The sequence below is a fragment of the Eschrichtius robustus genome, chromosome 4, assembly GCF_028021215.1.
Source record: "Eschrichtius robustus isolate mEscRob2 chromosome 4, mEscRob2.pri, whole genome shotgun sequence".
Classification (NCBI taxonomy): domain Eukaryota; kingdom Metazoa; phylum Chordata; class Mammalia; order Artiodactyla; family Eschrichtiidae; genus Eschrichtius; species Eschrichtius robustus.
The window spans coordinates 39106884-39133874 of NC_090827.1; positions in this window are offsets into that span (position 1 = coordinate 39106884).

The following is a 26991-nucleotide window of genomic DNA, read 5'->3' on the forward strand; positions in this document are numbered from 1 at the left end:
ACTTGAGCATCCGTGGATTTTGTTATTCGCTGAGGTCCTGGAACCAATCCCTCCCGAATACTGAGGGATGACTGCCTATATTAAGACTCCAGTGTAAAATGAGGTTTTTCAAGACTTCTGATCTGTCTTATCAGCATGTATTTAGCACTTATTAGGTGTAAAAGAGTGGTCTAAGTGATATTAAAGAAGAGGTGCTAGCTCTGCTCTGAAGTTGGAAGAGAACTGTGCATCACTGTAATAAAAGCTCCACTGTGGCAGTGACTGTTTTTTGCTGTGTTCCCAGCACCTAGAACAGTGCCTGGTGCTTCAAGAAATAAGCAGTAAGTAAATGAATAAACTATTTCTTGAATAGGTTCATCAGTTCCTTTTGCAAGTGGTATTTAACTTAAAATAGGCAAGTCAGACAGCAAGAACCTAAACTTTGCTAGTGAATGAATATTCTTACGGAAACGTGAGGCTTTGAGACTAGGCAGGTGTGAAGAATGTATGGCCATAGGAGGCTCACATGGATGCTGTTTGCTAACCTGAAGGATGGCAAGCAAAAACAGAGTGAGCAGAAGAGCTGTAAAGATGCCAGAAGGTAAAACGTAGTATGAGTCAGTATAAGTCTGGAATTCCAAGTGATAATAGGAAGAATACCTTTACTTGCATGAGTTACAAGTATCGCTATTTATGAATAATGGTAACGGGCAGAGTATGGTTTTGAATGGTGGAGTTGCAAATAGCTGAGGGCTCTGCCAATAGGGCTACAGCTGCCAACCATAGAAGGGTCTTTATGTGTGTATGGTTTGGAGAGAACAGTTGGTCAGGCAAAGGTTTTTTCAGCCACACCTGTTCACTCAGATAACAATCGTCATGAGCAGTGTTATCTCTAAATATAAAGATAAATACATATTTTATATATCTATAACTATCACACAACTTGTAAGTTAGGTGAAAGATCAGCTGAGTTTTTTCTATTAAAAGAAGAATACAATCTATTATAAATACTGGGTAGAAACTGGCAAATATAACAGGTAGAAGGATCTCGAAGTTGAGATGATTCTTTCAGAGTCATCAGCATGGTTTCATTTATGAGTACAATACTGGTAGAACCTTGTTATGAAATGACTCAAATCACATCTTCTGAAGTACAACAACCACATAAAGTCTGAAACAATGCCATTGGCCCATTAATCATTCACTCAGTCAATAATGCATTCACTCGCTCAATCAACCAATGCATATCAAGTGAGTCTTTAAACTGGAGGGATTATGGGCGATACAAAAAAGAATAATTCATAAACTTTGTCCATAATTACCCTAAGAAAACTAGTTTTATCTTGTGAGATTGGTACTCTAAAAGAATTCTTTTAGTTTTTTGGTGGCAATATTGATATCTATTATGAAATATTTTCATCCTAGATTTTTGAGAAACATCTATGGCATCCTCAAAATAGTTTTTAGAACATCTATAGGATTTTAAACAAAAATAAAATGAAAGGTCAGGAATTAGTGTCAGTGTACTATTTGGATAAAAAACCTGATTATGTGCCTTCATAAAAATTATGATTTTTAAAAATGTGTAGCTACAGGGTGAAAACATTTAGAACTGCCTGTCTCTCAACCCAGACTTAATCCAGGCTATTAACTATGATTAAAATTCAAGATACTTAATTATCATGATTTAGGATATGTCTACACCCTCTAAAGAATGCTTAAGTGGAGTATGTTTTTCTGGTTAAAGTCAGAGAAGAGGTAAAGTTTCCCTGCTGTGAGATTCTCTTCCTATTTCAGAAATTATAACTTAGAAATTAATTAATTAATTAATTATTTTTATTTTTAATTGAAGTGTAGTTGATTTACAATGTTGTGTTAGTTTCAGGTATATAGAAAAGTGATTCAGTTATACATATATATCTTTTTTCAAAAATTTTTTTCAGACTCTTTTCCCTTATGGGTTGTTACAAAATATTGAGTACAGTTCCCTGTGCTATACAGTAGGTCCTTGTTGGTTATCTATTTTATATATAGTAGTGTGTTTATGTTAATCCCAAACTCCTAATTTATCCCTCTCCCCACTTCCCCCTTTGGTAACCATAAGTTTGTTTTCTATGTCTGTGGGTCTATTTCTGTTTTGTATATATGTGCAAATCAAACTACACTGAGGTATCACCTCACACTGGTGAGAATGGCCATCATCAAAAAGTCTACAAATAATAAATGCTGGAAAGGGTGTGGAGAAAAGGGAACCCTCCTACACTGCTGGTGGGAATGTAAATTGGTGCAGCCACTATGGAGAACAGAATGGAGGTTCTTTAAAAAACTAAAAATAGAGCTACCATACGATCCTGCGATCCCACTCCTGGGCATATATCCAGAGAAAACCATAATTCAAAAAGATACATGCACCCCAATATTTATTACATCACTATTTACAATAGCCAAGACATGGAAGCAACCTAAATGTCCATCGACAGATGAATGGATAAAGAAGATGTGGTATATTTATACAATGGAATATTAGCCATAAAAAAGAATGAAATAATACCATTTGCAGCAACATGGATGGACCTAGAGATTATCATACTGAGTGAAGTAAGTCAGAGAAAGACAAATACCATATGATACCACTTACATGTGGAATCTAAAAAAATGATACATAGAAATTATTTAAAACAAATTAAATTATTTCTTTTCCAACTCTAGAAGGTGGGAATGTCAGTTATCCATTGCTGCATAACGGAATCATCCCAAAACTTTGTGACTGAAAATAATAATCATTTTACTTGCTTACAGTTTTCTAGGTCAGCTGGGTGGCTTTTCTATTCTGAGCCAGCTTTGTACATCTCAGCTGGCAGCTCTCCTGGGGATGCATGCTCTAGGACAGTTTCACTTGCATATCTGTCAGCAGGAAGGTTGGTAGTCTAGAGCCTTTCAACAGGGATGGCTCATTTTTGTGTCACATGATCTCTCCATTAGGCTAACCTGGTCTTCTTCACATGGTGGCAGAAAGTTTCCCGGAAGCAAGAGAGGGCAAGGCCCAAAGTACAAGCCTTTTTCAAGTCTCTGCTCACATCGTGTTTGCTGGTGGCCTTTTGAACAAACCAAGTAAAAACAAAAAACAAAAACCCAAACAACCCAAGATCCAAGGAACAGAGTAAAGATTTTCCCTCTTATTGTGAGGAACAGAAAAGTCACATTGTACAGAGGTGTTCTTACAGAAATGGGAGGAAATTGTATCCATTGACTTGTAATCTAACATAGAGTATTCTACAATAAAAAGCTTCACTCTCCTCTGTCAAGCATAATATGTAAATGTTAAATAATCTGTAGATTGATTCAGGTTCTTGAACTAAAGAAAAAGTAAGCAAATATTATCAATCTAGGAGCTGTTATCTTAAAAAAAGAATGTTTAATTATAATTCAAGATTAAGAAACATACCTCATCAAGAAAAGAGAACAATAAAAAATTTAAAAATTAGTTTGAGTGGAATCACCAGAGCAAGTTGATTAGGATTAGTTTGAGTGGAAGAACAAGGGCAAGTTGATTAGGATAAAGAAACCTAAATTCTACTAACACAAAATTGTAAATCAACTATACTTCAGTTTAAAAAAATGATAAAAAAAAAAAGAACAGTTAAACTCTACCTTAGCCTTAAGGCTAAGCCCTTTCAGCCCCACTAACCAGGACATATCTTTTAGTTGGTGTAATGCAGACAGGTCTCTATTGTTTTTTCTTTTCTCTGCTTATTCTCTTTGTTCCACTCTCTATGGGCTACGCTTTCATCCACACTCATTATATTATGATGATTCCCAATCTAAATCCCCAGATTTGACCTGTCTCTTGGGTGACAGACCTATTTAATTAATTGACTCCTTGATTATTTCTAGAAGACTATCCCTACAGGCATTGCGAACTCAGCATGTCCAAATGTGCGCATATTGCCTTCTGCCCAAATCTCTTTCTCCTACTTCAATCTCTGACTTAGTGAGTGGTAATGCCAAAATTCATTCCATGTCCAACCAAAGCATGGAGAATTAGCTTAGGCTCTTCCTCCCCTCCCATTATTGCCTCCTTCTTATCAATCAACAGGTCAGTGGTTTTTGCCCCTTTAATATTTCCGGATTTCACCTCCTCCAGTTCTACTGCATCTGTCTCATTAAGACTTCTCAGCTCATCTCTCTGCTTTTAAGTTTTTCCCAAACCCTCCAATCCATCTAGAGCAATTGCTTTAAGACATGAGCCTCATCATGTCATTCTAAAGATTCCATCAAAATAATCTTCATGACCTACAAGATATGATCCACTTCCTTACCTTGGCATACAAATCTATGCAGGATCTGACCCTTCTGCTCCACCGGAGGAAATCTCTTTCTTTCTTGTTTTTTTTTAACATCTTTATTGGAGTATAGTTGTTTTACAGTGTTGTGTTAGTTTCTGCTGTATAACAAAGTGAATCAGCTATACGTATACATACATCCCCATATCCCCTCCCTCTTGCGTCTCCCTCCCACCCTCCCTATCCCACTCCTCTAGGTGGTCACAAAGCACAGAGCTGACCACCCTGTGCTATGCGGCTGCTTCCCAATAGCTGTCTATTTTATATGTGGTAGTGCATATATGTCCATGCCACTCTCTCACTTCGTCCCAGCTTACCCTTCCCCCTCCCTGTGTCCTCAAGTCCATTCTCTACATTAGCATCTTTATTCCTGTCCTGCCCCTAGGTTCATCAGAACCATTTGTTTATTTATGTTTTAGATTCCATATATATGTGTTAACATACAGTATTTGTTTTTCTCTTTCTGACTTACTTCACTCTGTATGACAGACTCTAGGTCCATCCACCTCACTACAAATAACTCAATTTCATTTCTTTTTATGGCTGAGTAATATTCCATTGTATATATGTACCACATATTCTTTATCCATTCATCTGTCGATGGAGGTTCCTTAAAAAACTAAACTAGCACTACCGTATGACCCAGCAATCCCACTATTGGGCATATACCCTGAGAAAACCATAATTCAAAAAGAGTCATGTACCACAGTGTTCATGCAGCACTGTTTACAATAGAAACCTTTTTCTTGAATGAATCATCACATCTCTCACTTCTTTGTCCAAACTGATCCCCTGTCTTTATTATTCTTCCTGATCCCTTTTCTTCTGTACCTGATTAACTCTTACTCATCCTTTAAGAACTCAAAGGCCATGTTCCTTGGGAAGTATTCATAAGTGAACACCAGGCTTGGATGGGTAGTCCATTGCTTTCCCTTAGAGTACACAACTATCATCAATCATATCTCATAATTTTTAATTGGTGATTTAATTAGGTCATCTCTGTTATTGATTTCTGTGATGTTAGCAAATTAACCCAGTCCCTGACACAAAGTACATTCTCAGAACTTGAATGATTACTAAGATAGAATGTATTGAGTTAAATGAATGGGTGAGTGGATGAAGGATGTGAGAGCAGTATAATTAGGTTAGGATGGCTATATCTCCATCCAACGCACGCATATTGAGAAGTAATTTAGGTAAGCCTGGGTATTGGAAGGAATGCACCTGGAGTTTAAGATTCAGTTCAGGATAAGAGTGGGGTCAGGTTAAGAATGGGAACAGCTCTGCTTCTGAAAATTTATGGATCATTTATCAATTATTTTGTAATCATTAAAAATTTGCCTCAATACAATTGAGGGGATTCATTTTCTTTATTATTTGTTGCTAAATGGTAATCTCTGGATTCTCTCTAAACTCTGATCATCTTTGACCCTTGATGTCACTGCATATTTTTCTAGAGAATTCAAACTAGTTTTAATATTTGCCTAATTGAAGCAAATTGGGAATGTAAATTTAATGTAAATAATTATGTTTTTCAGAACCCAATTTAAATCATTTTGGAATATCTGCTGTTTTGGATTATTCAGATCAATGCTTCTAGCATCTAACCATAGATAATGGAATTGAAGGTGATTAGTAAATTGAACCTGATTCTTTGCATTTATAAGCAGTTGGGTGGTAGCAATCGATTTTCCCGGACTCTCATTTTGGAATATTCTGCTTTGAAGGAGAGATTGTTCTATAAATGGAGTTCTTTTGATTTGCATCTTTATGATACATTAAAAGGGGTGTTAAGAAGATACTTCTATCATTTGTATACATGTGTGTATGGAAGTGGTCTTATATTAATTTAAGAATACCTACTCAGTGAAAAAAAGAGCTAGATCATTAACTTTTTGTCCTACTGTCTTTCTTTCCCAGACACAATGGGCTCCTAGTCAACCTCCTCATTCTTCCCAGCAGCCTATCATTCACCTTGAACCACTAACTGCTTCATTTTCCCCTTTATGTTCAGGCAATTATTTTTCCTTCTATTTCATAAGAAAGTGAAGCTATTAGATCAAACGCTTTGAATTTCCAGCCATGAAATTGATAAGCTTGTCAGCAAATATACGCTTTCTTGTCTTTCTTTTCCCTCTCAAGAACCAGGAGGAGTTCAGCCTCTCTAAGGCCTGACCTGGCATCTTTGTCTACTTCCCCATCAGCATTTAAACACACTCAAGACTGCCCCATTTTCCAGCCTCACATTCCAGCACAGTCTTTGCACTCTCTGTCTCTCTTGCTCCAGAGCCAAATGTCTTGAAAGCGTTGTATATCTTCATTGTCTCCATTTCCTTCCTCTTGACCCACTTCCTACAACTCATTTCCTTCTGGATTCTGACCCATCTCTCTACATAAACTTGTCAAGTTTACTAGTATCCTTGTCTCTAAATCCAGTGGGCATGCTGAAATTTTTATTTTATTGTCTTGAACGTTCAACACTGCTAACCATCCCCTGTCAGAATAAGTAGACTAAGTACATGCTTGAAGTTCTTTCCCAATCAAGGAAACATTGAAGAAATTTAGCCTCACTGAACTTACCTAAATTCTTCCATCAGAGAAATTTAGAAAGAAGACATTTTAAGTTCAGTATACGTGTTGAATCATGCTTTATGAATGGATAAATATATTACATATAATGATTTAATTTTAACATGCATATATAAATATATATTTAAGTTTTAATTTCCTATTGGAGACAGAATACCACAATCTTTTAATGTCTCTAAAAGCCTTAATCCAGCTCCTGGAACTCTCTTCGATTACTTCTGTGATACCACCAACTCCCAGCTTCTTAGGAACATCTCTGATTGCTGTCACTTCCTCTGCAGGGACTTTATTTTTAAATTTTATTTTATTATTTTTTCTTTTTAAAACATCTTTATTGGAGCATAATTGCTTTACAATGGTGTTGTAGTTGAACAATGTAATTGCTTTACAAGTTTCTGCTGTATAACAAAGTGAGTCAGCTATACGTATACATACATCCCCATATCCCCTCCCTCTTGCATCTCCCTCCCACCCTCCCTATCCCACCCCTCTAGGTGGTCACAAAGCACCGAGCTGATCTCCCTGTGCTATGCGGCTGCTTCCCACTAGCTATCTATTTTACGTTTGGTAGTGTATATATGTCCATGCCACTCTCTCACTTTGTCCCGGCTTCCCCTGCTCCCTCCCCATGTCCTCAAGTCCGGTCCTCTGAAGGGATTTTAAATGCTGGTGTTCATTGAGGTTTTGTCCTGACCCCTCTTCTCTAACTCTGGCCACACTCTCTGGATGAGCATCCACTTCTAGGCTTCAGTTTTGTTTCTGTTGGCCATGCCTCCCATATCTACACCTGGAGGTTAGACCTCTTCCCTGAATTCTTTATTAGTATACTCAACCAGCCATTAGTATACTCAACTGGAAGCCACTGCTCGGATAGATATCCTGGAGATGATTCCAGAAAAATGTGCCCCCAAATTATCTCAATATAGCTCTCTACAACTCTCTCCTCTCTTCTCAGTTCTCATTCTTTTAGTGAATGACACAAAAGTCCAAACTGGAAACCCAGGATGCCGACCTCACTCCTCCTACTCCTTCATTGTCACAACCAATCAATCACGAAGTCCTAGGATTCTGCTTCCTTTTACGCCTTGATTATGCTCATGTCTCTTCCTAGCCACTAACACACTGTTCCAGGCCACCAGCATTTCTCCTCCAAATTACAACAGTAATCTTCTTATCAGTCCTCTCCTGCAGTCTATTTTCCAGTTTAGAACCAGAGTGATTTTTTTAAAGCAATGTGATCCCATTTCTCCCTGTTTAAAATCAGTACTTTTAAGACGACTTAAAACCCTCCAGACAATGGTATCTCCAAACAATGGAACATTATTCAGCTCTTAAAAGAAATGAGCTATCAAGCTATGAAAAGACACGGGAGAACCTTACATTTTTAGCATATTACTAAGTGAAAGAAACCAGCCTGAAAGAGCTACATACTGGATGATTTCAACTGCATGACATTATGGAAAAGGTGAAACTATGGAGACAAGAGAAGATCAGTGGTTGCCAGTGGTTAAGGGGGAGGGAGGAATGAACAGGCAGAGCACAGATGATTTTTAGGGCAGTGAAACTATAATGGTGGATACATGTCATTATACATCTGTTAAAATCCATAGATGTATAACACCAAAAGTGAACCTTAATGGAAACTTTGGGAGATAATGTAGGTTCATTGATTGTAACAAATCTACCCCTCTGGTTCAGGATGTTGACAGTGGGGGAGGCCTTGCATGTGTGAGGACAGGGGTATATGGGAACACTATACTTTCTGCTTAATTTTGTAGTGAAACTAAAACTGCTTTAAAAAATAAAATGTATTTAAAACAAATGAAAAACACAACCCTCCATGGTCTGGCTTTTCTATACCTCTTTAAAATAATCTTTTCTTCATTCTACCCTTGCTCTGTGTGTGTGTGTGTGTGTGTGTGTGTGTGTTTTAATATGGAACTTTGTTTCTTTGAAATAGTCATGTTCTTTTTATCTCTGAGCCTTTGCCCATCTTTCCTGATTTTCCTTCTTCACTTGTTGTCTTCTTGTCATCCTCTATCATTTATCATACTTCACTGTTATTGCGTTTTCACTTGTCTGTCTTCTTTGCCAGACTCTAAGTTCTGAATCCATCTTACTGTTGTATCTCCAACGTTGGGCATATAAAACACTAAATAAATGAATGGGTGATGTATGGCTGGAACAGTTTTCCCTCATTCTTACTTAGACTTACCCTGGTTTTGTTTTCAATTGCTCTGAGCTCTTTATAAGAAAGCACTCTAAAAAAATAATAATCACAGGCCTAGATTGCCAGATTTAATAAGGACAAAAAAAGTAAAAGACTCTCAGATAAATTTGAAATTCAGGCAAATAATGGATAGTGTTTTAACGTTAAGTATGTCCCCAGATATGTAATATTTTTATAATATTTAATTTAATATCTATATAATATTTGGGGACATTTATATTAAAAGTCTATTCATTGTCTGGAATTCAAATTTAAGAGCTTTCTGTATTTCATCTGACTATCCCTCTCAGCCTCCAAGAACTGTTTCCTGGTTACTGGAATCATTTATTTAAACACAGATAATAGCATTGGATAACTGTCTCCATATTGAGTTCTCTTCAGTAAATTTCTACCGAGGACTCCCCTTTTCACTTTTTATTTTTCAGTGCTTTCAGCAGAGCATTTCTATCTCTGCCATGGAGAACATTTTAGCCATTTACTAGGAGGAAAAAGTTTTACCTATAAGCTATTGCGCTATCTTTTGAAATGTGTTATTGACATGTCATTCACATACCATAATTCACCCATTTAAAGTGTACAACTTAGTATATTCACAGAGTTGTGCAACTGTCACCATAAACTAATTTTAGAACATTTTCATCACCTCCCAAAAGAAACATTGTACCTATTAGCAGTCATTATCTATCACCAGCTCCCAGCCTTAGGCAATCACTAATCTACTTTCTGTCTCTCTGGATTTGGAAATTTTAACTAAATCAGATCATACAATACGTGGTCTTTTGTGACTGGCCTCTTTCCCTTAGCAAAATACTTTCAAGGTCCACCCATGTTGTAACATGTATCATACTTCATTCCTTTTTATCACTGAATATTATTCCATTGTGTGGGTATATCGCATTTTGTTTATCCATTCATCAGTTGATAGACATTTGTGTTATTTCACTGTCTTTTGTAAGAATAACATTCTTAAATTGAGTTTTTGTCAATTTTTTTGTTTATTGTCTATGGTCAAGTTTTAGGGAAAAAGCAGAGAATATATTCTGCTTGTTTTAAAAGTTGTAGGATTTTACTTTGCTTTTGAAATTTCAGTGGATTCCTTGATCTATCTTGTTTTTAATCTAATCTTTTCTTTTACATGGGAATTGTTTAAGTTAACACAAGAGGTATATTGGATGATGCAATAAGCAACTGCAGATTTTGTCAAGCTGTACATGACGTCTCAGAAACTTCAAAGTTGAGAATTCATGGTGCAACAGGTCTGTCTGATGTGATATTTTCCATGACTACAGAGAATGTTATAGACTAGAGCATCTGGAATTGGTCATAGTCTTTAACTGGCACAGATGTGTGAAACTGTGGTGTGAGGTTGCAGTTTTTATGTTCTGTATTGTTTTTATGAAATGTATATTCTGATCTGATCTGTGGATGATTGCACCCAGGATGATAAATCAAAATATAAAACCAAAACATATCAAGACAATAAGAAATATTTGAGTCTTCACAGGTACAGAAACGTCATTTTAAAAACAAATAATTTCTTAGAGAACGTGAGTACACAAGAGTCAACACTGATAATTGCGCTCTACAAGAATCTTAATTCTGCCATGGGGAGTCACATGGCTATGTTTACATTAACCCCAAATAATGGAAGATTTGTAAAATTAAATATAAACTTGCTGTGCTTATGTCAACAATGCGTGGCTTCCTTCTTTTTTTACTTCCTCTCTCCCTCCCCCCCTCCCTTCCTTCTTCCCTTCCTTTCTTTTTCTTTCCTTCCTTTCTTAATGATTTACCCAAAATCACTTGGGTAGAATGAATATTTGGAAATTGCTTAAAGGAGCCATAATACTTTGGGCATTTTTACATAAATATTGATGAATACAAAATAGTGATTTTCAAACTGCTTAATGCACAACTTCCAATAGATTAAGACACCATTCAAGCTTTACAAAGAGTTGACAGCCTAGCAGTCTTTTTTTCACATCTTGTCATTTTGAAACAATTACGGTATGTACTTTTAAAAATTAAAGTGAATATATATTTATCTTATTTTGAGATTTGCTCACTTCTCTTGAAATAATTATATATTTCCTAGGGCATCACAAAACACTTCTTTTTACACATGTACCTTGTTCATACCTGTCTTTTTAAATATCCTTAAAGTTGGTGCTCAGAGACTAAGCGTCCAAGAAGCATAATAGATCACTATGGTCCACTAAACTGAATATTTGCTCTTTGACTTTCAATCAGGACTCACTGCATACTCATTTTCTGGAATTCTATATGTTAACGTTTTAGTGAATAGAAGTTTCCATCTTTTATGTACCACTAAGAAAGAAGAAAAAGGCTAATTAATTGTAATAAATTGTAAGATGTATCCTGATTTCAGAGGTGTAACAATGAGGAAAAATAGCCATTCTAAAATTAATGAAAAGTAGTAGCACTTTTGGAAGTATACAAATATACTCAAAAGGCAACTGCATACTAAAATATATAAGGCAGTGATCAATTTCATTTAGTTAGAAATTAATTGAGTGCTTAAAATATGTTTAGCACTGGGCTCAATAACTGCGCTGGAACCATTTAATTATCTAGAAGTTTCTGTTTCGTAACTGTCTTCCGTATGCACCACCTTATACCAGATGAAATAGGTGGAGTAGGTAGCTGCCCACAAAGTGTGGGTTAAAGTTTTCTGGGAAAGTCTTTATCCTTATTTACTTATCTTTATTCTCTTCCTGATGCCAGGAAACCTCCTGTAAGCCTTTTCTTACTTTGGCCTTATGTCCTTTGAACATGTGGCTATTTCTGGAAGGATGCATTGAGCATTTTAATCATTAACTCTGCAATATGGAATCCTTTGATCATTGATTACATTTTCCCAATGGGATGGCACTCTATCATAACTGATGAGGAGTCAAAGCTTCAGAGAGCTCACGTAACTTGCCAGGACTGCACAGCACATAGCTAGTTTAACTGGGCTTTCGTCTCTGTGCTATTTATTGGGTCTGACAGCCTTTCATGAACACCTCAAATATACAAAAATGAAGTCTCCCATCCAGCTGAGATTTTGAAAGGTAAGAGGATAAAGAGACAAGTGGAGAAGTGAGGTATTGCCTGAGAGGATCAGCCTTGAGTGAGGATGGTGGGCGGGGGGTGGGAAGGGTGGCTTGGGCAATGAGAATGCAAAGGTTTCTGAAAGGGAAAGTGGAAAGATGCCAGAAATAAACCTGTCATTTCACAATTTTCCCCTGTGCTTGTACCAGAATTGCTGATTCCTAGAACTGAGATTGTCTACCTCATACATTTGTTAGGTTTACTTCAATACAATATTTTACTGTGGTTCCTCAGGAAGACTTTAGGACTCACTTAGGAACCCTGGCAAAATTCTTGTCTTGAACCTATAGCTGAAATTATTGCATTTTTAATCCAATATTGAATGCATTTTTTTTTCTGACCAGTATTTAAGACTTTGGGGGTTCCTTTTATTCACTCTTTCTATGATTGGGATAGGAAAACAACTGGGAAACTCTAGGTTGCAAGCATTTGAACCTGTATCTGCATGGCTGAATCTTAATGGCCGTTCATAAAGCTCATGGAAAGATAAGAGATACTAATATCATTTTTCTTAACATGGATAATATTTGTTGTCTCTTTGTCTCTCAATAACATTGAAGAGTAAGCTATAGTTTTTTATAGGAACACACGGATGACATACTACATTTGTGCAGTAGATCCTTGATAGGCATAAATGATACTGTTGTAAACCCTCAGGCTTAATCATCAGAGTAAACTAACCAGAGTTCCTCGTTGGAAGATGTAAGTGGAAAATAACAGAGCTGTGTTGAAATGCATTCATTCATTCCACAAATATTTATAGAGCTCCTAGTGTATAGCACTGTATATGCACTTTTCAAGGATATGGATATATAGCAGTGCACTAACCAGACAAGTCTTCTGTCTTTATTCTACTAGAAGAACAGACAAGTGTAGTAAGAACAATTAAGTCCTTGTAGTCTATCACAGATACAGTAGTCTTCACATATGCTCTTGCCTTTGCTCCGAAAACTTCTCACCCAGACTTTTACTAATTCCCACTTACCATTTATGTCTCCATTTAGACAGCTGTTCCTCTGGAAGATTTCCCTGACCCTCCAAGTTCAACATACCTGCCCTTCCCATGTACTCTCATGGAACCTTGCATTACTCATTTTTTTTTTTTAGCTCTTAAACTACATTGTTTCCTTTGTATGTTTTTTTCTCCACCAGATTATAAACTCGGAGACAATAAGAACTATGAATTTTTTTTGTTTATCTTTGCACCCTCAGAAACTTGCATGGTGTTTGGCACAGGATGGGAACTATTATTTTCTCAGTGAATAAACGGTCTAATAAAATGTCTCATTCTTGAACATTAGTCACTTACAGAATATAATTCAAAATCATATATCCTCAGATTATTAGATGGTTGGTGTGGAAGAATCCACCAAGGATGTGAGATCCCAGTCTACCAAGAGTTGAATGCTTTGAGTTCCTAGTCAATGTTTCGACGTGGTGGGATGACTGATAAGATTTTAAAATGTTCTCACAGTGTGTGTGTGCGTGTGTGTGTTTGAAGATGTTAACTCTGATTTGCCATGTCTTCCTATGTGAAACTCCAAAGTATATTTTGTATCTCAACACCTGTAAATACATAGTATAACAGCATCAAGGAATAACATGACATAAAATAAGATAATAATCACGGTGATAGTAACATACACTTATGTAATCTTATTATGTGCCACACAATGTTATAAGCACTTCATACATACTTACTTATTTTATATACCCACATCCCTATGAGGAAACTGAGGCCCAGGGAGGTTAAATAACTTGATTACATAGTGACTAAATAGTGGAAGGGGGTGTAAACTCCAAAGCTTGGCTCTAGAGTTCACACTCTACATTTGACTCCTTCAATTTGAAGAAAAAAATCTATTGATCTGAAAAAAAAAACCCAAAACAAAATAAAAAGAATAAAACAGCTAAAGGAGTACCATTTGAATTGGACCAAGCCATTCTCTTGATGTATGAAAAACTGATATATTAAAAATCTACCACTGATGTCTATTTTTTTTTTTTTTTTGGTCAAGGGAATTAATCACTTATTAGACAGATGGAAGAGTTCAGCTGAGGGGGAAAGCGCTAAAGTATGTAGCCTGTGTGAGAGAAAGGGCAAGCTTGGTGCACAGTGATATGCCAAAAATACTTGCAAAAATATGTCAGAAAGATAGCAGGCCGGTGACTAGCATCCCAAAGTCCACATGACTGGGGCCAACATGGGGAATGAAGAGAAGACAATGAATAGAAATATGACAGGTGAACAAAAACCTTTTATCTTTTAAAAGATGTCTTGTGCAATGAAATAGAAGAGATGACTCACAGTGCTGTAATTAGATAGGTAGAACATTGTAAATCACAGATTATTGGTAGAGTAAAACATTTAAATGACTTAACCAATTAATATCCAATAATATTTTTGAGAAAAATATATATTTTTTGATGACCACCCATTTGATGAACACTCTACAGCACCAAAGTTGATTTATGAATAACTTGTAAATGTTGAAGGTTTTTCTATATTCCAGGGCTAGATCAGGTAGTGGGAAAAAGGAAGGGATATTTGTAAATGCCTTTGGAGGATCTCAGAAACAAATATGGATGATGAATTAAAACTTGACATAGGCAATATGGTTTTTAACATAAGGATGAAATATTTTATTGAGAAATTCTAGAACAGAATACAGACTTTTCTTTTGCTATGTATGATATATGCTTTTCTGAAAAACCTCATGTTTGGCAAAATCATCTCTAAAAAATAACAAAGGTTAGTGAAAAGATAAAATTGGGGCAGGTCATTCCAAACCTGTACATCTTTATAACTAGTATGTTACAAAAAATAACAGTCTTAATTACTAACAATAATTCAGTTAAAAGGACATGCAATAGTCTTTAAAAATAATACTACAGTAAATTTTAGATTTCACCTCTGGGGGGAAAAAGGTAAAGGTAGCTGGATAGAAGTGAATGTAAGAGAGGGTTGAAGCGTCTGAATTATGGAAATAAGGGAAGAGAGATATGTTGCAAGCAGAGGAATAGTTTCAGACTCGGTACAAAATGCATAAAAGGAGGAAAATCTCCCACCAAGCACTTCCAAGACAGTGCTCACTTCATTGGGTATAGTACTGGCTCTGTTTGCACTCTGCTACAGTGAGCTGTGTTACTGTATTGTGTTCAGCTGCTTTTACATGATGACACAAAACATTAAGGGGCTGGGAAAATTTGTATATAAGCTAAGGTGACTTTTGTGTAGAAGCTGCAACATTGTAGAGAATCTATTATTTGTAACTTAGTTTCTATTTATCTATCTATCTATCTATCTATCTGTCTATCTATCATCATCCATCCATCCATCCATCCATCCATCCACCAGTCCACACATCCAACTATCCAGCTATCCATCTATCCAACTATTCATCTATCCATCCATTCATCTATCTACCTACCTACTTACTTACTTAGCATGAGGGATTGAGGAAGTTCTTAGAATGAATATTTCTCTCTCAGTGCCCACAAAACTGGGACCTCCCCCCCACCTCCACTACATCTTAGAAAACGCCCATCTGGATGTTTTACTGCTTGAATCTATTCCTAATGTCTGTGACTCTTTGCCTCTATTGTTGAATTTGAAGGTCAGAAATCAGAAATATATTTTGATTCTAATATATTCAAAACAGATATTTTTTGATTCAAAAACTAAAACATCTCCAAATACTCCTGCTTACAATAAAATTAGTCTCTAAAATTAAAAAAAACCTTAAGAATATGGAAAATCTGAAATATATATTTATCCTATGAAATTAAAGTAAACACAGGCAATTTTCTCCTTTGTATTGAACTAAATTGCTGTTAATGCTTTTTCAGTTCTATTTTTGTACCGAATGACTGGGTTATATGAATTTTTATTGCATGCTGCTTCCTTTGCATTGGGAAAAATCATTTTGAGTGAAGAATTACTTCTCTCAATATAGGTTATATTTCTGACAACTTGGCAGGTGAAAGAAAATGACAGGAATATTATTGCTTGTGTTTAGCTTTGAGCTTATTTAACATGTGTAGCTGAAATAATTAAAATGAAAAGAATGTTCTTTTTATTTAATGAATTAATGGAATGGGCATCCAGAAGTTGCACTGCAAAAGTTCAACTGAAGCTGCTTAAACCTTCTTCCATAAATCAACTGAGTTGGTTCAATAATTTCACAGCCAATAAGGTAATAATGTCTTCCTTTGCCTTGCTTTTATCTTCTGCATTCAAGTTACATGCACAACCTCGTTTGATATACAACTTTAGTTTTAAGTTTATATGAAAGATGCAACATAATTTTATTCTAAATATGAACTTGACAATATGGATTCAAATTTGATTCACTGATGTGCAACCTTGTGTGTGATATCTGAAACCAGAAATTGTCAAATGGTATATCAAAAAGGTAAATTAGCATTTGCTCAGCGCAACCTGACATGACAGATGGGTAGGAGGAGTGCTGTTATCCCTGAGAAGAGACTAAATATATTATAATTTGGATGTATATACAAACTGGATAAAGCTTTTCAGAAAAGAATTTTCTAGGCGAAATCTACTTTCCATACTCAAAATAATTAGTTAAGTCCCCTCCAGCACTTGCTTCTTTCTCTGCTTCTATGAATTGCTTTGCAAAGCATCCATGCATGAAAATTACTTTATCGAATTTGTGTTTGTTAAGCACATACTAATTTCAAGACACTATGCTGGGCTCTGTAGAATACATTGGTAGAACATTTCCATGATAATAATATTAGCAGTAGTAATACTAAAAATTAATCATGCTGATAATTGCTAATACTTGTTGAGCACTTATGTGCCAGGAACCTTTCTAAGTACTTTACATATATCCTAATTTTCACACACAGATACACATGCAAACACAGAGATATACACGGAAACATACAGATACACATACCACCCAGTCAAGTCACAATACATGACAACTGAGTGATGTGGGCAATATTTGTTTTTGCAGATCAGAAGAGGCTTAACACTAAAAGGGTCACATGAAGAAGGGGGCTGAGCTTGGACCTAAAATGAGCCAGAGTTGAATAGACTGCATGGGGAGGAGAGGGCATTTGGGGGCAGGGGGTTGGGAAGAAGCTCTGTGAGCAAAATCTTAGAAGTGGGAAACTGAAGTCTGGATGCAGGAACAAAATTCGCCTTAGGAAGGAAGTAATGGTAGAGAAGGTGGGGTTAATGTTAAGAGTAAGACTCTTGAGTGCAAAGCTGAGGGGTTTAGATCTGATGCTATGTAAGTCATGGAGATCCATTAAAGTTTTCAGATAAGGGGAGTGATTTGAAAGGAACAATTTCAAAAGATTAATATGGTGAGAGTGCAAGTTGTGTTGAATGGAGGAAAAATAGAGACTAATGAGGAGACGGCATTTGTCTAGGAACTGACATAAAGTAGTGATGATAGGAAAGGAATTTCATTTGCTATCAGAGGTGAGGAAAGAGGAGGGAATGATGACTGATCTTTGTGGTCTGGATGACAGTCAGGATGAAGACCTGGTTATGGAGGTAGGTGATGATCCAGGCTCTACAGTTGTTAGAACGGAGGCAACAGTGAGATGTCTATGCACGGAGTGTTGTAGAACATGATCAGAAACTTATGGGAGAAGCTCCGTTTGAGGAGTCATCGGTCTAGGGCTGAGAGATACATGGGAGAGATGCACAAATTCTGTTTTCAAGAGATGGAGAGTGAGAAGTGTGGAAGGCTAAGGAGAAAACCTGACTAACGGTGCAGGCAGAAGAAAAACCAAAGAGAGAATAGAATAAGGAATGGTCAGAGAGGCAGGATTGAAACAAGGACGGCACAGGCTATGGGAAGGCAGGGAGGAGAGGAGCTCAACAAGGAAGCCGTCTTCAATAACACCGGATGCTGCTTCCAATGCATAGAGAAAAGGACCTAAGTAAAGATGAGTGAATTATAATTATGAAGTCACTTGACATCTGAGAATACAACTTTAGTGAACTGGGGCATTAATACCTTATTTTAGACTGTATATAAATTATATATATATATTTAATCTTTATTTATATTGGAGCAGAGTGTATTAACAATGTTGTGTTAGTTTCAGGTGTACAGCTAAGTGATTCAGTTATACATACACATGTAGCTATTCTTTTTCAAATTGTTTTTACTGATCACAACAAGGTACTTTTTTTGTTGGTCACCTGCATTCTGATAACTTCTAAGTATGCTAGGTTGCCTAGAAAAAAACACCATGTATGTCTTCAGGCTTTCAACAGCGACCGTATAGGCAACAAATAGAGGAGCAGGGCAGGGCACTCTTGTGGTTTCTTTATATTATCAAATTAGAGAAACAAAATAATGTGAGAGGCTGAGATTATTTAATAATCTGCTTGAATCTGCTTCCTATGGGAGCCAGAGAGTATATGGAGTCTGGTGTCAAACCACATATTCAGTTTTTGAGGAGAGTCTTCCTGTTCAAGAGGCTTTTAGCTTTTGTTTGTTTATGTTCTTGAAACTTTTTAAAAGGAAATATGGCTTGCTTATGACTCTTGGGATGATGACAGATTTAAAAGCATAAAGGTTTTTCTATATACTAATAATTACATTCAAAGGGATTAAAATTAATTAAAATTTACTTTTAATTAAAATTAAAAGTACCAGCATTGCCCAGAAAACAAAAATAGAATGCCCTTAGGAGATAGAGGTTTAATCTCTCTGTGATATGGTGATGAATTTATAGGCCTAATACGGTATTAGAGAGTGGCCAAATGTGGTTATTTACATTTAAATTAATATTTGATTTATATTAAAACTAATTACAGTTACAAGTTCAGTTCCTCAATCACACTAGCCAAATTTCAAGCATTTAGTGGCCAGTGCAGATAAAGATCATTTCCATCACCACAGTAAGTTCTACTAGACAACAATGGTATAAGATACAAAACCATCTAAAGCACAGCCTGGTATCATAATCAGATGTGGAGAGTGATATATAGACAATAATTTCATTTTAAAGGATACAAAGTATACAACAATATTTCAAGACTACTTTTGTGTTTGTTAAATCCGGTTACAATGGGACTTATTTGCTTCATGGTCTTGGGTTAAATTTTCTTCTGTAGTATAAGTAGGTTTTGTGAATAGCTACAAGCTGTTTTCCAAATAACTGTGAATGGGAGTGAGGGGTAGAAGAAACAATGAAAGGAGATGTTAGCAGAAGCTTAGAGCATGAATTTCTTGGGATGGGGCAGGGTATTGCCATGTCTGTGTTTGTTCCTCCAGCAGACTTCTGCCTGTCCCATACCTATCAATAGTTCCTCTCCATTTCTAATACCATCACACCGCTGAGCTACTCTGTCAAATGGACTGAAACTGAATCTGTGTCTGTAGGAGACCCTGGCTAGGCCTAGCCCATCCTGGGGGTAGGAAGGGACTAGGCATGGGACAGGAAGAAGTGGGGATTGGAGATAGAAGAAGAGGGATACCACCCATTTCCAAGCACAGATTTTCTGTTGGGTAGCAAAGGGTGAAGGAGCCCAGACTGGAAGGAGATTGTGACACAAAGCCACAGGCAGCATATGTAAATTCTGCACTCCATGGCGGCATAACACCGCAGAGGATGATCATAGAGACACAGGCACTTAGCGAGTTACAAAATCACAACATAAATAGACTTTACTGAGGAGGAGGCTATATGGTTGGGGACATGAGGCATGGATGTTACATTAAGTCATCACATCAGATTTTAAAATGCAGCTTCCTGGCAACAGCTCTCTTGAAAGCTGAGCCTGAAATGGGACATTGGGCCTAGGCGGTTTATTTGAGAGGTGATCTCAGGAAGCTGGAGAGAGGGAGGAAAGAGTATCATATGGGGAAGTGGAAGACATGAGGGGACATTATCACGGTCACTGCTGTGATCAGGGGGACTCTATTCAGGGCAACCTCCCCAATTCTCCTTCTGGAGGACAAGAAGCTGTTTGCTGTGCACCACTGCTTGAGGGTTGGTTCAGGGTCCTTACTCCCTGACATTCCTGGGCTGCACTTTCAGCTGGCCCAGCAGTGTTCCCAGAACCTGGGACAGAGTGCAGAACGATCAGAGCTACACTCTGGAGATAAGATGTTGTCAGTGCATTGTGAGTCTGAGACACACCCCACCTGTGTCTGAAATCAGAGGGGGGGCCCAGAGCACGTGATGCAGGGCACAAAGGCATTGGATACAGCTGCCCTTTACTTAGAATAACTGTTACCTGTCAAACCTTGTGCTAAGACAAAGCATTTACATTTTCTCATTTAACAACACAGCCCGCCATGAAGTGGGTGTTATGTGTCTGCATTTTGTAGAAGAAGAGAGGTTAAGTAACTTGCTCAAGAAATCAAATATATCACATGCCTAAGATCAACAGCACACAAAGAATTCTTCCCCTGGCCTCATTGCCCTAATCCCTAGCTCCACTATATTTCACCCTTCCTTGATGGCTCTAAGTTTTGCCTTCTCTGTCTTCTTACTATTTTTTTTTTTTGTAATTACCACCCCCCGCCCCCAACTTCTCCCCCCATTTGCTCTTTGTAGTGCAGCATTCTTCAAGTTTTGGCAAACATATACGTGTAACCATCATCACCATCACAATCAATATACAGAACAATTCTATCACCTTCAAAATCCCCCCATGACCCTTTGTAGTAAGGCCCTCTCCCCATTTCCAGCTTCTTGCAACCACTGATTTATTTTGTTTCCCTATACTGTTGCCTTGGCAAGAACGTTATATAAATGGAATCATCTCATTTATAGCCTTCTGAGTCTGGCTTCTTTTGCTTAAAATAATGCATCTGAGAATCTCCCAAGTTGTGAGTATCAATAGTTTACTCCTTTCAATTACTGAGTAGTATTCCATCGTGTGGCTGGACCATAGTTTGTTTATCCATTCCCTGGTCGAGGGACATTTGGATTGTTTCCAGTTTTTGATGATTACAAAGAAAGCTGCTATAAGCATTTGCATAGAGGTATTTGTGTAAACAAAGTTTTTTATTTCACTTAGGTAAAAACCTAGGAGTCAGATTATTGAATCTTATTGTAAGTGCATGTTCAACTTTTTAAGAAATCGCCAAACTGTTTGAGAAACTGACTTTACAATTTTACATTCTCACTATTAATTGCTCCACATTCTCACCGGAGCTTATTAAAAATTTTTTTTTTAGCTGTCCTAATAGGTATTTAGTTGAATATCACTGTGGCTTTAATGCATTTTCCTGGTGACATATGATGTTAAACATCTTTTCATGTATTTACTTGCAATCTGTATATCTTCCTCAGTGAAGTATCTGTTCAAGTCTTTTGCTCATTTATTTTCATTGAGTTGCTTACTTTCTTACTATTGAATTTTTAGAGATGTTTTAATATTATGTATACACAGGTTTTTAAAATCAGATGTGTGTCCTGCAAATATCTTCTCCTAATATATGGCTAGCCTTTTCATTATCTTAATAATGCCTTTTGAAGAGTAGTTCTTAATTTTCATGGAATCCAATTTTTTTTTCTTTTCTTCTTGCATGGTTTTGCTTTTGGTGTCATGCCTAAGAAATCTTTGGCTAACTCCAGGTCACAAAGATTTTCTCCTGTTTTCTTCTAAAACTTTTATGATTTTAGGTTTTACATGTAGGTACATGACTAATTTTGAGTTAATTTTTCTATGGGGTACAAGGTATAGATCAAGATACTTAAAAAATGAATAGCTAACTAATTATTCCAGCCCACTTGTTGAAAAGATGATTCTTTCACCATTGAATGTCTTTTACACCTTTATCAAAAATCAATTGACCATATATATATGTGGGTCTGTTTCAGGACTTTCTATTGTGTTCCATTGATCTAAGTTTCCTTGTTTCTCCAATACCACAGTGTCTTGATTACTGTAGCTTTATAGAAAGTCTGGAAATAAGTTAATGTTATTCATCTTTCTTCTTTTTTAAGATTTATCTTTGTTATTTTATAGCTATTTTATTTTGCCGTTTCAAAAAAAAAATTAGAATCAGCTTGATGATTTCCTAAAAACAATTCTGCTGGATTTTGACTGGAATTCTGCTGAATCTATAGATCATGTTGAGGGAAAACTGACATCTTAACAATACTCCCCTTATTTTAGTACTAATTAGTCATCACATAGAGGGACTGAATGTAAGCAGTATATTGAAAGGAAGACATGTTTATTAAAGTGTGACTGCTAAATAGTTAGGAAATTGTGAACACTTCTGTTTCCCAAGTTTATGTATGATATAAATATCAACAAAGTAATACAACCTGGTATCGTTGGCTAGGAGAAGGAAATGGTGTGTGTTGATTGGGAGAGAACAGTGATATTTGCATCTTGCTATAGCCCCTCTAACTTCCTTTGTATCCCCTCCTTGGTGACCGAAATATCTGCATCTGCCAAGTATAAATTATATATCATACATATTTAGGGAATCCAGTAAGTTGTTAAAAAAAATCTTTACTTTTTAAAATATATTTTAAAAGTGAAATACTCCCTACTTGTAAAACCAAGAATTGGGGCTCTTATAGGAAGTAAATATAGTTATTATTTTTTAAAATGCAAAATAGGTAAATAGAGAGATGATCTTTAATGCAGGTCTCTGGCATTGAATATGTCAGTATTTCTTGAGTGTGCATGTTTTTCAGCGGCAATTCTATCTAACTGCTGGAATATTCTGAAGGTCTATGCATAGTTTTTAACTGATAATTGCAAAAAGCATGAATTTTTCAGACACAGAAGGAGTGGATTTCTTCCACATTGGTAACTTAGAATTTTGTCACCTTTACCTCTGGCCATCAGGCTCCTTCCTGTTTTTCATGCCCAAAATTCATCTTTCAAACCTCTGCTACTTGCCAGCTCAGTGTTTTAACCTTCCCCAGCCTATTGCTGGCTTCTTGGCAGAATGTCAAACCTGTCCAGGCAGGACGTCAGACCAGTCCAGATTAAACTAGCTTGACTGAAGAAACAAGCCAGTGCAAAACAGCAAGATCCTCGTTAATTTTAATTAACAGTTCCAAACAGAGTTGCATAGCAAGGTCATTTTCCCTAAATGAATTATTAGAGGTAATAGAAGAAGTCAACTTCCCCAAGCAGTATTTTTAAACCCCAGGAGTTGGCAAAAACTGTCCCAGAGAATATCTGTCTTTCCAAGGCAGTCCACTCTCATAAGTTTGAATTAGACATTCCCTGAAGTCATGGTCTGTACCTGTTTTTTGTCCCCCCTTTCCCTAAGATTCAAATGACTTAGTTCCAATGACAAAGTTCAAAGCTTTTCAGGGAATGCTATGCAGTGATATTTCCTCACCTGGAAAAAAACAATGATTAGAAAAATCTAAACAGTTTGGAACCATGAGGAAAATAATTTTTCCGTATAAATTGAGAATATATGATATCTTCCAGAGAGCACAAAACAATGTCCTCTCTAGATGTTCACTTGCTTTTCTGCTTTATTGACTCTTTCGCTTATTAAAAATTAATTGGGTACATTTTTTGTAAATTAGGGCCTTTGTTTTTTTCACTTATTTTGTCTTTTGCTTACTTATGTGTGACATTTTAATCTTCCCCCAAAGCAAACAATACTGTTTCTATGAAAAAGCTTTAATTTATGATGGAATGTACAGAGAATAAGTATTTTCCTAAGCACTTGGGATCCCACTTTTGTTGAAATACTGTCTAAACATCCAAATAAAATTATCAATTAAAAAAATGCTAAAAATTTAACTTGGACTTGTAAATATAAATATCATAGTAGATTGACAGCTTCTCAAACTTCTCTATAAACTGTCACAAAGTACTTATAAATCTCAATCATTTATCCGAATAACTATAAATATGCATGAACACTGTTGGCTTCTTTGTAATCTGATACCCTAGTGAAGAGATAAAAGTATTTAGCTTAAAAGTTTATCTAAGAAACTCAGATTTGGAGTTACTGTAACAATTCTTGTGAAAAATCAAAACACTGCCAAAAGCAGCTGAAACTGCTGACCTAGCAGCCTGAATCTGGAAGAGGCATGCACTAAAAGCCGTAGGGGTTGAACTACACATATGGTATTGGATTACCATCAATCTGGAGAAACAGGCCATCAGCAAATCGAGAAAAGAATCTCTTAATGCAGTGATTCATCAAGGCTTTGAGTTTTCATCCTCACTCTTCCTTTCTGATTTGTCTTCTTGTGTTTGCCTTATTGTCATGTAAGGATAAATGGTTTTCATAGTGAATGGATTCCCCATGCAAATGCTTATACACATGTTCCCACCAATAACCTGTCAAATTTCAAACTGACACTGACATATATGTGTATTTCTCTATATCTGTAGCTACAGATATAGCTATATATCTATAATATTAAATATATAAAAATATATGTATATTTCTATTACATATTGAATATATATATATATATATATTTTTTTTTTTTTTTTTTTTTTTTTGGTTGGCCAAAAAGTTCATTTGGGGTTACTATATATACATATATATATCAGGCAAACTTTTTCCTTTTTAAATTCATTTTTAACTTATTAAATTCTTTGCTCAAGGTGAATTATAATAGTGTGTAAACTGTGAGGAGATGATGTATAGGCTTAAGCTACAGTTTGGTGATCATGGTTGTTTCAGCGTGTCAGTTGCTTGACAAGCACATGAGTAGACAAGTTGATTGTTTTGCCTCTGGCCTTCTGACTTCACTGGAAGCAACTTTCTGGGTGAGCTTTTGAGACATATGCATATATCAATACGTGAGGAGAAAAGAACAGTTTGTTACTATGATCTTGGCATAAGATGACTTAGAGAGGAGAAAAGAAGCTACATTCTGTTAAGAACAAAATAACCCAATGGTTGATTAACGATTTAAAAAAATAAAACTAAACCAAACTAACAAATAAATCTGTCTCAACACATTCAAAAATCAATTCAGTCAAAGTGAGTTCAGTTTGCAGCTCTACGGAAAGTTTCACTTACATGTGGTATATATGATAATATGTATCCATTCCCTAAACTATCAAAGTATCCAATATTTACATATTATATGCCTTATCATATTATGTTGAAACACACCATTTTTATGCTTATTTCCCCCATCAGACCCTTGAGAACAGGATGTTCCTTCTGGCGTTTCTGCTGATCAGCTCAGTCCTCAGGGCATTGCAGGAAGACCTTGCAGGACCGGCTGGCTGGCTGGTGAGCAAGGCGGCAAGTAGCATGAGCAGAGGGTTGTGGGAAGTGGCTGAGAAAGGACACGTTTCTATCATAAGCCGCAACCTTCTATAGGTCCGGGAAATGCCAATGGCTGCTCTTCCAGGAGGGCTTTCATACAAATACTGGAAATGAAGTCCTTTGCTGTAATTGTCTATGACTCTAATTCCCCTCCCAATTCTTCTAGACCTATGAATCTCTGAACATATTATGCAAATTTACTGTGAATGTAATTCCCCCTTATTTTTCATTTATTTCTTCTGTCTTTAAAAATGTGAAAGCTTTGGGGGGGGGCCCATATAAATTCTACCAGTCTTCTATTTGATAATATGTGACTACTAAGTGAGTATAAGTTCTTCTCTGCAGGCTGAGTAAACAGAAAAACCACCCAAACTTATGAAAACTCATTGAAATCCAGAGAGAAAATGAGAAAGAGAAGAAGAGAAAGAGAGGGCAAAGGAGGGGAGAGAGGGGAGAGAGAGGAGGAGAGAGAGGGAGAATACAAATATGGATGTGAGCGTCATCATGGAAAAGGAAAACAGTCTAACAACCTATAATCTGGAAGTATCGCATGCATACAGAAAACTTAACTATTTAATTAACAGATAAAATGGAATCAGTAGAAGCAAAATGATGAAAATGGAACTGATGTAGTAAAAGATAAATATATTCAGCCTTAATTCAGAAATTAAGACCAGGAAATTATGGGGAACATAGATGACCAAGAGATTAACCTATATAAAATGGAATTTCTATAAATAGAAAACTAGAAAGGATGGATCAAAAGCAATGGTCAAAGGAAAAAAGGAAAACCCCATTATGGCAAAAGGATGATCTCAGCCTCAAAGCTAGAATGTGCTTTGAAGTACATTACAGGTCAATTTTGTGAAAACAGACCACACCTAGACATATTCTTATGCAATCTTTAAAAACTCAGGATCACACCGTGATGAAGAGTGGCCCCCGCTTGCCGCAACTAGAGAAAGCCCTCGCACAGAAACAAAGACCCAACACAGCCAAAATAAATAAGTAAATAAATAGCGTTCCTTTAAAAAAAAACAAAAAAACAAAACAAAAAAAAACTCAGGATCACATAAAAATCAGGAAAAAACACACAGAGAAGAAAAATGTTAACATAGATTTCACCAAGTTCCCTGCAAAGGACATTGATTCTCTTAATTCCTTTGCTATTAAATATTAGAATATAAAGGAATAGAGAGGTTAAATGTCAAGATTATGGAGAGGCTGGGGCCAGACTGCCTGGTTTCAAATCCTAGCTTTGCTGAATGTTAGTTATTTGAGCTTGGTCAAAGCCCTTACCCTCTTTGTGCTTCATTTTCATCAATAATACAAAAGATAAGAAATACACGTTCTTATGGCCATCATTAGGATTAAGTGAATTAGTATATTTAAAGTATTTAGAAGAGTACCTGAGACATAGTAAGCAAAATGTATGTTCTTTTTCTTCCACTTCCCTCCCCCACCTTCTCCTCTCTCTACCCTCCCCCTTCTCTCCTCATGGTTG